Source organism: Artemia franciscana, unplaced genomic scaffold (genome assembly GCF_032884065.1).
Source record: "Artemia franciscana unplaced genomic scaffold, ASM3288406v1 Scaffold_2134, whole genome shotgun sequence".
In the NCBI taxonomy this organism is placed as follows: Eukaryota; Metazoa; Arthropoda; class Branchiopoda; order Anostraca; family Artemiidae; genus Artemia; species Artemia franciscana.
The window spans coordinates 3,686-16,596 of NW_027063129.1; the positions used below are offsets into that span (position 1 = coordinate 3,686).

Genomic DNA, 12,911 nt, shown 5'->3' on the forward strand with positions numbered 1-12,911 from the left:
TTTAAAATATGAAAATCATTCTTTACCATGTGCAAAAAGATAATAGTCGAATATCTTCATTTTTCCCACGGACGTAGCTATTACCCCCGAAAACAAAAACTTCTGAAACAAGAAAAGAGCCTTTAATCACATTCTTTACCATGTGTAATCATAAAATAGTCTAATATCTGAATTTTTTCCAAGGATGTAGCTATTACCCGCCGAGAACTAAAACTTTTGGAATAGGAAAAGAGCCTTAATCACATTCTTTACCATGTGTAATCATGAAATAGTTTAATATCTTCATTTTTTCCACGAAGATAGTTATTACCCCCGAAAACTAAATCTTTTGAAATGGAAAAGAGATTCTAATCACATTCCTTACCACGTGCAATCATAAAATAGTCTAATATCTTAATTTTTTGCAAGGACGTAGCTATTACCCCCCGAAAACTAAAACTTTGGAAATAGGAAAAGAGCCTTTAATCACATTCTTTACCATGTGTAATCATAAAATAGTCTAATATCTTCATTTTTACCATAGACGTAGCTAATACCCCCGAAAACTAAAACTTTTGAAATAGAAAAAAGAGCCTTTGATCACATTCTATACCATGTGCATTCATAAAATTGTCTAATATCTTCATTTTTTCCACGGAGGTAGCTATTGCCCCCGAAAGCTAAAAGTTTTGAAGTAGAAAAAGAGCCTTTAATCACATTCTTTACCATATGCAATCATAAAATAGTCTAATATCTTCATTTTTTCCACAGACATAGCTATTACCCTCGAAAACTAAAACTTTTGAATTTGGAAAGAGCCTTTAATCACATTCTATACCATGTGCAATCATAAAATAGTTTATTATCTTCATTTTTTCCACAGACGTAGCTATTACTCCCGAAAACTAAAATTTTTTAAACAAGGAAAGAGCCTTTAATCACATTCTTTACCATATGCAATCATAAAATAGTCTAATATCTTCATTTTTTCCACAGACATAGCTATTACCCTCGAAAACTAAAACTTTTGAATTTGGAAAAGAGCCTTTAATCACATTCTATACCATGTGCAATCATAAAATAGTTTATTATCTTCATTTTTTCCACAGACGTAGCTATTACTCCCGAAAACTAAAATTTTTAAACAAGGAAAGAGCCTTTAATCACATTCTTTACCATTTGCAATCATAAAATAGTCTAATATCTTCAATTTTTCCACAGACGTAGCTATTAACCCCGAGAACTAAAACTTTTGGAATAGGAAAAGAGCCTTCAATCACATTCTTTACCATTTGCAATTATAAAATAGTATAATATCTAAATTTTTTCACGGACGTGTCTATTTCCCCCGAAAACTGAAACTTTTAAAATACGAAAAGACCCTTTAATCACATTCTTTACCATGTGCAATCATGAAATAGTTTAATATCTTCATTTTTTTCCACGGACGTAGCTATTATCCCCCGAAAACTAAATCTTTTGAAATAGGAAAAGAGCCTTTAATCACATTCTTTACCATGTGCAATCATAAAATAGTCTAATATCTTCATTTTTTCCACGGACGTAGCTATTACCCCCCGAAAACTAAACCTTTTGAAATAGGATAAAAGCCTTTAATCACATTCTTTACATTGTGTAATCATAAAATAGTCAAATATCTTCATTTTTTCCACGGACTTAGCTATTACCCCCAAAAACTGAATCATCTGAAATAAGAAAAGGGCCTTTAATCACATTCTTTACCATGTGCATTCATAAAATAATCTAATATCTTCATTTTTTTTTCACGGTCGTAGCTATTACCCCCGTAAACTAACAGTTTTGAAGTAGAAAAAGAGCCTTTAATCACATTCTTTACCATATGCAATCATAAATAGTCTAATATCTTCCTTTTCCCACGGATTTAGCTATTAACCCCGAAAACTAAATTTTTTGAAATAGGAAAAGAGCCTTTAATCACATTCTTTACCATGTGCAATCATAAAATAGTCTAATATCTTCATTTTTTCCACGGAGTTAGCTATTACCCCCGAAAACTAAAACTTTTGAAATATGAAAAGAGCCTTTAATCACATTCTTTACCATTTGCAATTATAAAATAGTGTAATATCTTCATTTTTTACCATAGATCTAGCTAGTACCCCCGAAAACAAAAACTTTTGAAATAGGAAAAGAGCCTTTAATCACATTTTTTACCATAGGCAATCATAAAATACTATGAAATCTTTATTTGTTCCACAGACGTAGCTATTACCCCCGAAAACAAAAACTTCTGAAATAGGAAAAGAGCCTTTAATCACATTCTATACCATTTGCATTCATAAAATAGTCCTAATATCTTCATTTTTCCACGGAAGTAGCTATTGCCCCCGAAAGCTATAAGTTTTGAAGTAGAAAAAGAGCCTTTAATCACATTCTTTACCATATACAATCATAAAATAGTCTAATTTCTTCATTTTTTCCACGGACTTAGCTATTACCCCCGAAAACTAAAATTTTTGAAATAGGAAAAGAGCCTTTAATCACATTCTTTACAATGTGCAATCCTAAAATAGTCTAATATCATCATTTTTCACGGATGCAGCTATTACCCCCGAAAACTAAAACTTTTGAAATAGGAAGAGAGCCTTTAATCACATTTAATACCATGTGCAATCATAAAATAGTAAAATATCTTCATTTTTTCCACAGACATAGCTATTTCCCTCGAAAATTAAAACTTTTGAAATAGGAAAAGAGCCTTTAATCCCATTCTTTACCATGTGCATTCATAAAATAGTCTAATATCTTCATTTTTTCCACGGACTTAGCAATTACCCCCGAAAACTAAAAGTTTTGAAGTAGGAAAAGAGCCTTTAATCACATTCTTTACCATAGGCAATCATAAAATAATATGAAATCTTTATTTGTTCCACAGACGTAGCTATTACCCCCAAAAACAAAAACTTCTGAAATAGGAAAAGAGCCTTTAATCACATTCTATACCATTTGTATTCATAAAATAGTCTAATATCTTCATTTTTCCACGGAAGTAGCTATTGCCCCCGAAAGCTATAAGTTTTGAAGTAGAAAAAGAGCCTTTAATCACATTCTTTACCATATACAATCATAAAATAGTCTAATTTCTTCATTTTTTCCACGGACTTAGCTATTACCCCCGAAAACTAAAATTTTGAAATAGGAAAAGAGCCTTTAATCACATTCTTTACAATGCGCAATCCTAAAATAGTCTAATATCATCATTTTTCACGGATGCAGCTATTACCCCCGAAAACTAAAACTTTTGAAATAGGAAGAGAGCCTTTAATCACATTTAATACCATGTGCAATCATAAAATAGTAAAATATCTTCATTTTTTCCACAGACATAGCTACTACCCCGGAAACTAAAACTTTTGAAATAGGAAAAGAGCCTTTAATCACATTCTTTACCATGTGCATTCATAAAATAGTCTAATATCTTCATTTTTTCCACGGACTTAGCAATTACCCCCGAAAACTAAAAGTTTTGAAGTAGGAAAAGAGCCTTTAATCACATTCTTTACCATGTGCAATCATAAAATAGTCTAATATCGTCATTTTTTGTCCACACACATAGCTATTACCCTCAAAAACTAAAACTTTTGAAATAGGAAAAGAGCCTTTAATCACACTCTTTACCACGTGCAATCATAAAATAGTCTAATATCTTCATTTTTTCCACAGACGTAGCTATTACCCCCGAGAACTAAAACTTTTGGAATAGGAAAAGAGCCCTTAATCACATTCTTTACCATTTGCAATCATAAAATAGAATATCTTCATATTATTTTTAATATTTTTCTACAGACGTAGCTATTACCCCGGAAACTAAAACTTCTGAAATAGGAAAAGAGCCTTTAGTCACATTCTTTACCAGTGCAATCATAAAATAGTCTAATTTTTTATCTTCATTTTTTCCACGGACTTAGCAATTACCCCCGAAAACTAAAAGTTTTGAAGTAGGAAAAGAGCCTTTAATCACATTCTTTACCATGTGCAATCATAAAATAGTCTAATATCTTCATTTTTTCCACAGACGTAGCTATTACCCCCGAGATCTAAAACTTTTGGAATAGGAAAAGAGCCTTTAATCACATTCTTTACCATTTGCAATCATAAAATAGTCTAATATCAAAATTTTTTCCATGGACGTAGCTATTACCCCCGAAAACTAAAACTTTTGAAATAGGAAAAGAGCCTTTAATCACATTCTTTACCATGTGCAATCAGAAAATAGTCTAATATCTTCATTTTTTCCACGGACGTAGCTATTGCCCCCGAGAACTAAAACTTTTGAAATAGGAAAAGAGCCTTTAATCACATTCTTTAACATGTGCAATCATAATATAGTCTAATATCTTCATTTTTTCCACAGACGTAGCTATTACCCCCGAGAACTAAAACTTTTAGAATACAAAAAGAGCCTTTAATCACATTCTTTACCATTTGCAATCATAAAATAGTCTAATATCTAAATTTTTTCCATGGACGTAGCTATTACCCCCGAAAACTAAAACTTTTAAAATATGAAAAGAGCCTTTAATCACATTCTTTACCATGTGCATTCATAAAATAGTCTAATATTTTTGTCTAATAGTCTAAAAACAATATGAAACATAAGACTGAACTAGGCTGCAGAACAAGAGTCTAAGAATCGACCCTGGAAATATATATTTGAGCTTTCTAAGGATTCCAAGACTCCTGGAGACTTTCATTTTAATCAGGTCAATATGATACTTGAACGAAAGATTTTCGTCAAGCAAGATGCCTAGGAATCAAACGTAACGATCCTTAGGTCTACTTAGAGAACCTCTTGATACATTTATTTCATTTAAATCAGGGCAAGCCTTTGAGACTCTGGAGAAAATGAGAAAACATGACTTTTCGACATTTAAGGCAAGATAATTTACATCAAACCACTGGATAACTCTTTCAAAAAGGGTTATGATCCTTGAACGAAGATCAGACTTCTGAATCCGGTAAGGACAAACTCTTGTCACAGCTAGTAACGGATACTGGTTGACAAAGACGACAGCAAATGGTAGGTTTTAAATTTTTAACCGCATTAATCAGGTCATTGACGTAGATTAAAAAGAGTATCGGCCCAATGACAGATCCTTGTGGAACACCAGACTCTATTCCAGAAGGATTAGAAAAGTCCGGATGAACCGAGATGACTCGACCAGATAAATATGATAGAAACCATGAATAAGCATTCCCTCTTATTCCAATATGGGACATTTTCAGAAGAAGAATCTTGTGTGTTAATGAGTCAAACGCTTTTCGAACATCAAGAAAAAGAGCAGCAGGTATCAAACCAGAGTCAAGAGCTGAATTAAAATAATTCAAGAGAGTTGTACATGCATGCTCAGTTGAATGTTTGGCCCTAAAACCAAACTGAAAATCATGAAAAAAGAGTTTAGAATTAAGAAAATGAAGAAGTCGAGAAAGCATAGCTTTTTCAAAAATCTTACTAAACACTGATAAAAGAGATATGGGACGATAATTTGCAGGATCATTCCTTGATCCACCTTTAAAAAGAATGATAACACGAGCACGCTTTAGAGCACTTGGGAAAACACCATTTTCAAAAGAAAGATTGACAAGTCTCGTGAGGGCACAAACAATGACAGGAAGAATGAACTTGACAACCTTAGTCAGAATACGGTCTGGGCCAGAGGATGAAGAACCCCTCAAACAATTGATAATTCTGGCTATTTCAGCTTCAGAGACAGGTTCCAATGCCATTGATTTAGGACAAGGTGGTCCTAGATAAGACCTAAAATCAGTAGAGAAGAAGAAGGACTTACAGAAGAGGCTGTAGTTTTGCCGATATTAGCAAAATAGGAAGTAAACGCATCTTGAACTTTTAGCTCACCCTCTACATTTTTCCCGTCAATTACGACACTTGAAGGGACAGAAGGAGGCAGAAAAGATGGCCTGATAACAGAATTGATTACTTGCCATGTCTTCCTAATGTCTTTACCGCACGCAGAGAATTTTCTATGATAAAATAACGATTTAGCCCTTCGGCAAAGCGAATTGTAAACTCTTCTATAAGCTTTGAAAAGTTGAAGCCGAGAATCACGCGAAAATGGATTAGAGCACCTGTAAGTCTTCAAAAGATAATTTTTCTTCCTCCACTTTTAAGAAGTCCAGAGGTCATCCAAGGATTCAAAGGGGTTGTTCTTTTCGATGCTGGATTCGACTGGGGTGCATTACATGTATCAAAGATAACTTCTTTCAAAGAATCATAAAACGAATTAAACAAAGAATCTATGTCAGATCTATTTTTAGAAATACTCCACGAACGACCTGCCAACCGTGACCTAAGAATATGCAAGCCCTGATCATTAAATTTCAAAGAGGAAAAACCAGCTTCTTGGCTCCTCCTTGGCAACGAATCGGAAAAATCATACATGGAAAAAACAGGAAAATGGTCTGAGATATCACTCATCAATATAGAATTTCGCACCAACGTCAGAGATGAAAAAATATTATCAAGCAAAGAAGCGGTAGTGTTAGTTATGCGAGTTGGAATGCATGCAGAAGGTAGTGTTCCACAAGCGAGCATTGTCGAAAGAAAATCCAGGACGAGGATGACCTCCGGTCACACAAATTAAGGTTGAAGTCGCCATAATTACAAGTTCACATGAATGAGTTGGATTATTTCCAAGACCTCATCAAGAATCTGAAGGAAAGAGGGAACAGACCCACTAGGAGACCGGTATATATTACCAACAATCAAAGCTTTAGCTTGGGTTTTAATCTCAATAAATATGGATTCAAAAATTCCTTCTTCATTTCTTGACAGGTCATGTCTAACAGAGTACGGATGACATTCCGAAACATAAACAGCAAGGCCACCTTTAGCCATCCTACTTCGATTCAAATATTCCATCTTGTACCCAGGGAGATGCCATAGAGATTCGTTTTTTGAATCAAGGAAAGTCTCACAAAGACCAATGAAGTAAGGGTGCCCACTACACACTATTTTTTCGACTCATCAAACGAAGAGCAAAGACCCTGAACATTAAGCTGAAGTACAGAGAATCTACCATCTCGTTTGGATACTCGATCTAAATCAGATACGTATTTACTACTAACTGAAAAATGGGGATTTGATGCTGATTTGTTAGACTGACCTACTGAATTATTTATCGAACTAAGAAAATCAATTGGGTTATTTGAAGATGAGATAGTCGCTCACCCAAGGAGGAGATGTCACCCAAACTAGAGTCAGACAAATAAAAAAAAAATACAAACTATGATCCATCATGCGCCACCCACCACCCAGCTTGGCATCTTCATAACAATGACATGTAGACAGCAACTAGGCAAACAGAACGATGAACTCATTTTTTGTGAAAAAAGAAACTGAAACAGAAAAATAAAGGCCAAAAACAGAAAACTTGAATAAGAAAAAAACTTGTATACAAAATGAAAAAACAACAAAAACATAACTAAATCTCCCAATCCAGGAGAAAAATTTATATATCATAACTTACGAAAAAAAAACCAAAACAACAACAACTAACAAACATCAAACAAATCACTAAAAAAAATGAATAAATCACACATATTACTCATCACCTCCGACTATCACAGCGGGGGAGGGAACCACAGAGGTCGCATTACTAGATAGTTTAAAGGGATCAAAACATGAGTCCTCTATTCGCAACCAAGTCTTACTCTTTGAAGACTTTTTCGCTTCAATCCATACACTAATCCCTTTCGGTATTACTCGGGTTTCAGCAACTCTAGTTGAAGTGTCAGATGACGTACGCAGATTATAGCCGAAAGATAGCAGTTTTTTCTACGACGTGCCAATTCACGCGGGAGATCAGAAGTGATACTTTTTCCAGATCCCTTCAGCCTACCACAATTTTTCATAATAGCGTCTTTATTTGCTAAATTAGCCAAAGTCACGAAAACTGGCCCGACTTTTAGTGTAGTCCTAGACGTTGCCCTAGTATTAGAGCCTGGTAGTTTATTTCCATTCAAACGGTAGCACTTGACGAAGGGCATTGAATTTGCGTTACTGACTCCTAATTCAGAGAGAAACTCACGAGTAGCATTTTCTGAGTTACCACCTTGAACAGCTGGTATACCGTGAAGTAAAATATTCTGTCTTTTTGAAACAAGTTCAACTTGAAGACAAGACTTTTTTAGATTTACTACTTCGGTTTTGAGAACCGTATTTTCTTCTTTGAGTTCCAAATTCTCATTTCGCAAAGCCTCAATCCCCTTTTCCAGGATAAGAATCTTCGTCATAAGCTCAGTGTGTTTCTGATCAAAGTACGACTTCGTGAGAGACATCATAAAATTATTCAATAATCTCCCCTAGATTGGCTAATAACCAAATCAAAAATCCATTAAACAGAGACTTACTGGCAAGTGTTCAAACAATTCAAACAGAACAAATATCCTAAATAAGCAATAGCATCCACCAACGCGCACTAGCTCTGAACGGAATGAATGCTGGCAAGTAGTTCCTCTAGTAAGTTTAGAAACCGCCAAATTCTTTAGGTTTTAATGATACTACCCAGGTTAAACGAAAATGGACTAATAGGGTATCTAATCCTAGTTGTTTGGCCATCTAAAGAGTGCTATATTCAAACAAATGAAAAATAAATACAGATTTCACCCTTATTAATCTAGAATATAGTTGTCCCAAGGATCCTCTGTTCACCTAAAATATTTACTCTAAGGCCTTGTATGACCGCGGATGCTGGCACAAAGTGGTCCCCCTATCTTTTCGTTCGCTATACCTAAGAAGTAGGCAATAATATCAATCACTGCACTTCTAACCTATAATGATATCTTGCATATTACTCGCAGAAATAGTAAATAAACTAGCTAGAATCAAACTTTTACTGCTAGATAGTGAAATGAGAAGCACCGAGTAAAGTATAAAAGTAATATTGTAACAAAAAATAATAATGACGAACAAAGAAGTAAGATGGAAGTTATTTACTAATTTGAGTGTGTTTGAGAATGGAATTTATGAGTACAGATAATGGGGGATCAGGTGTATAAGGTCATTGAAAGCAGTCGGCCCGGCAAGCGACCGAAACCCATTATCTAGCCGCCGTAAAGAGTAAAATATCTCCTTGACAACCTTATTTAAATGTAGAAAATACTCTGGACGTTGCTGCAGATCTCTGAAAGAAAAATAAATAGTGTAAATGGTTAATAAATTGGCAATGTTACATGGTTTGAAGTGACTACTTGTTTAATTATTAAATCTTGTCTGTCTGAATAATTAACTCGTTATGATGCTATAAGTAAAAGTGACTATGAATGATAAGATTAACAAATTGAATTTTATTAACTACATATAAATATCAGTGAAAATTGAAATTTGTTTGAATACTTGCATTTACACACTTACAATTGTGACGATGATGGAAAAAAATAAAAAGGTTAAATAGGGAATTAACCCAACCCTAAATACCTAAAATTACCATATAAATGATACTTAGTTACATAACCTCATGCAACAAACAGCTAAAGCTAACGACCATTTAAAGAGGAGACGGATGGTGAAGTATAGTACATGATAACATGTTTTATGAAATATAGGTTGATAAAATGATATATTTAAGCACGTAGGCTGCCTCTAGAACAAGGCCCCCCCCCCTCAGACATGTAGGCGAAGACCTACATGTCTGAGGGGGGGCCTTGTTAAATAGTCAAGCCTACGTACATATACATGATTTAATGTTATTCAATATAACGTTCTGTATAGTACATTCACCGCTCTTTTATTAGAATAATAAAAGAGCGGTGAATGTACGTTATTTATTTCATTTATATAATATTAAATTTTTTTTAAACCCTCTTAAGAGGGTTTCTAAAATAACCTAGAGATGTTGATTTATATTTATACTGGAATGTTTAATGTTCCAGGATAAATAAAATCAATATCTCATTTAATACAACCCTCTTAAGAGGGTTTAAAAATTTAATAGAAATATAAACTTATCCGTAGTATTTTTCGTCCTAACAATTAGTGTTAGGACGAAAAATACTACGGATAAGTTTATATTTGATTAAATGTACTTATAATAAAATATTATTTTTTTTTATTTTATATTATTATAATGATGTTCTATATGGGTGAAATTGTTTGAAATTAAAAATTAAAAAACCCGTAAAATCGTTAGAAATCAGCTTAAGGTTTACGTTTAGGGAATTTTTATGACCTCGTTTTACACATTTAATGCTGAGGTTGTTGATATTGACCCCAAAAACAGCCTTTTACAGGATTGAAGCTAAAATCCTGTAAAAGCAAATTAACCTGCTTCAAATTTTTCTTCAACAAGTGTGAAATAAATAATTTTGTTTTATTTCAGCAACGGAGGGCGAGACCAGTCTATACTGGATTATCTCCTGTGAGGAGATAATCCAGTACAGATTAACCCTTAACAAACTACGGAACCGTTAATTTTATCTTTTTTAAAGGAAAATAAATAATATAATTGTATCTTCAGTGTAGGGTATAAGTATAATCATTAGTTGAAGAAAAAATTGAGTGTTTGGTAAAAGTTTGATATTGTCTACTGTTAAAAAAGTATAAAGTTATTTTATTTAGATTGACCTGAGAGAAGAACTCCCTCCCTCGCTACGCTTCAGTTTGAAGCGTAAACTCGGGGGGGGGGGGTTCTTCTCTCCCAGGGGTTAAAGAGTAAGCTAAATTAAGCTACTGGGCTCATACCCCAATGATAGAGTAATCTCTCTTTAAGTGATTAAGTGATTATGCCTATTTTTTTCTTATATTCTTATAGTGTCCTCCCACTCTTGGTTAGGTTTGTGGCTTAGAATAGAAATAAATTCTTTAAGCTTTGTCCCTATTATAATTGAAGAAAGAAAAGAAAATAGATTAAAATATTTTTTAATTCAGTCAGTAGCCTCAGTCATCTTTTTAGCGAGTATTCTGAATCAATCTTTTTCATTCTTAATTCCTTTTGCCCTATTAATAGATTAGTGCGGCCCCGTTCCATATATGATTAGTAAGTATTTCTAAGTCTATATCATGAAAGGTTTTATCCCTTTTAATAACTTTTCAGAAAATCGGGCCTCTTCTTGGACTGTCTATACTTCAATTCACAAATTCTTTTTTCATTTTTATTAGAGCACTTATTGGTGGATTAGGTGGATTAATCAATCCAACCTTCGGCTGATTATAGCGTTTTCTTCCATTAGACATTTATCTTGATTAATAGTTAATATAAGTAGATTTTTCTTGATATTAGTTTATTACATGACTTACTTGGCTATACTATATTTTGTGGTAATTTATTACAGCAAAGGGGTACGTATTCCCTCGCCCAAATAAATAGTAGTGCTAGATTAATTTATAAAACTTCGATTTCATTTAATCTTCTCTCTTTAGCCGGGCTGCCCCCATTCCTGGGATTTTTTTATTAAATGGATATCTCTGGAATAAATATTCTACCCCCCTTCTTGTATTAACCCTTGTTGTCTCTTCATGCTTCTCAGTCTATTTTTATTTAAGATTGCTATGAGATCTCTTTTATTTCCCTCAGAGGTAAAGTCTAAGAAAACAGAGATTCCGGGTATTCTATCAATAGGGTTTAATATTTTTCTTCCTCTATTCTTTTTGTAAAGCTTTAAGTTAATTAAACTACCAGCCTCAAAGCTGGAAATAAGAAGTTCTTAAGCTTTAACAATTTACTTTTAATATAGATTGGGGTATTATCTACATAATTACAGTATCAACGTAATCCTTTTTATCAGCACCTCATCTCTTCTTATTATATATGAAATGTAAATTTCTCTTTAAGAATCAAAATCTTACGTGCACAAAACACTTATATACACATTACCGTGCTTACAGTAAATAATTTTAATTAATTAGCCCGGGTTAGAAACAACTCAAGATTTGCAATCTTGTATTTTTTTTAAACTACTGAGCCGTAAATTAATCATAGTAAAGGGAATAATCCTTAAATAAATTTACAATTTAGCACCTATAATCGGCCACTTTACTTATGCAACGTTGATTTATTCTACAAATCACAAGGATTTTGGAACTTTATACTTTATTTTTGGGGCTTGAGCAGGTATAGTTGGGACTTCTTTAAGAATGTTCATTCGAGCAGAGTTAGGTCAACCAGGTTCCCTGATTGGATGAACAAGTATATAATGTTATTGTGACAGCTCATGCATTTATTATAATTTTTTTTATGGTGATACCAATCTTGACTGGGGGATTTGGTAACTGGCTAGTACCCATTATGTTAGGGGCCCCAGATATAGCATTCCCCCGGTTAAATAATTTGAGATTTTGAATACTTCCACCATCCTTGACTCTTCTCTTGGCCAGATCTATAGTTTAGAGAGGTGCAGAACTGGATGAACAGTTTATTCCCCTCTATCCTCAGCCATTGCCCATGCCGGACCTTCCGTAGATTTAGCTATTTTCTCGCTTCACTTAGCTGGAGTTTCCTCTATCTTAGGAGCTGTGAATTTTATTACTACTATCATCATATACGACCTCAGTCAATATCTCTTGACCGTATACCTCTCTTCGTTTGAGCGGTGGGAATCACCGCCGTTCTTCTTCTTTTATCACTTCCAGTCCTAGCGGGGGCTATTACCATACTGTTAACTGATCGTAACTTAAATACTTCTTTCTTCGACCCCGCAGGTGGTGGGGACCCCATCCTCTATCAACATTTATTTTGATGTTTTGGCCATCCTGAAGTGTATATTTTAATTTACCCGGATTCGGGATAGTGTCCCACATTATTAGTCAAGAAAGAGGTAAGAAGGAAGCATTTGGTACATTAGGTATGATTTATGCTATACTTGCAATTGGTATTCTTGGTTTTGTTGTCTGGGCTCATCATATATTTACTGTGGGAATGGACGTGGACACTCGA

At 33.9% G+C, this 12,911-nt stretch overlaps 1 pseudogene; it reads left to right on the forward strand.

The window, feature by feature from the left end:
* Positions 1-11,886: 11,886 nt before the first annotated feature.
* On the forward strand, positions 11,887-12,911 carry LOC136042841 (cytochrome c oxidase subunit 1-like; annotated as a pseudogene).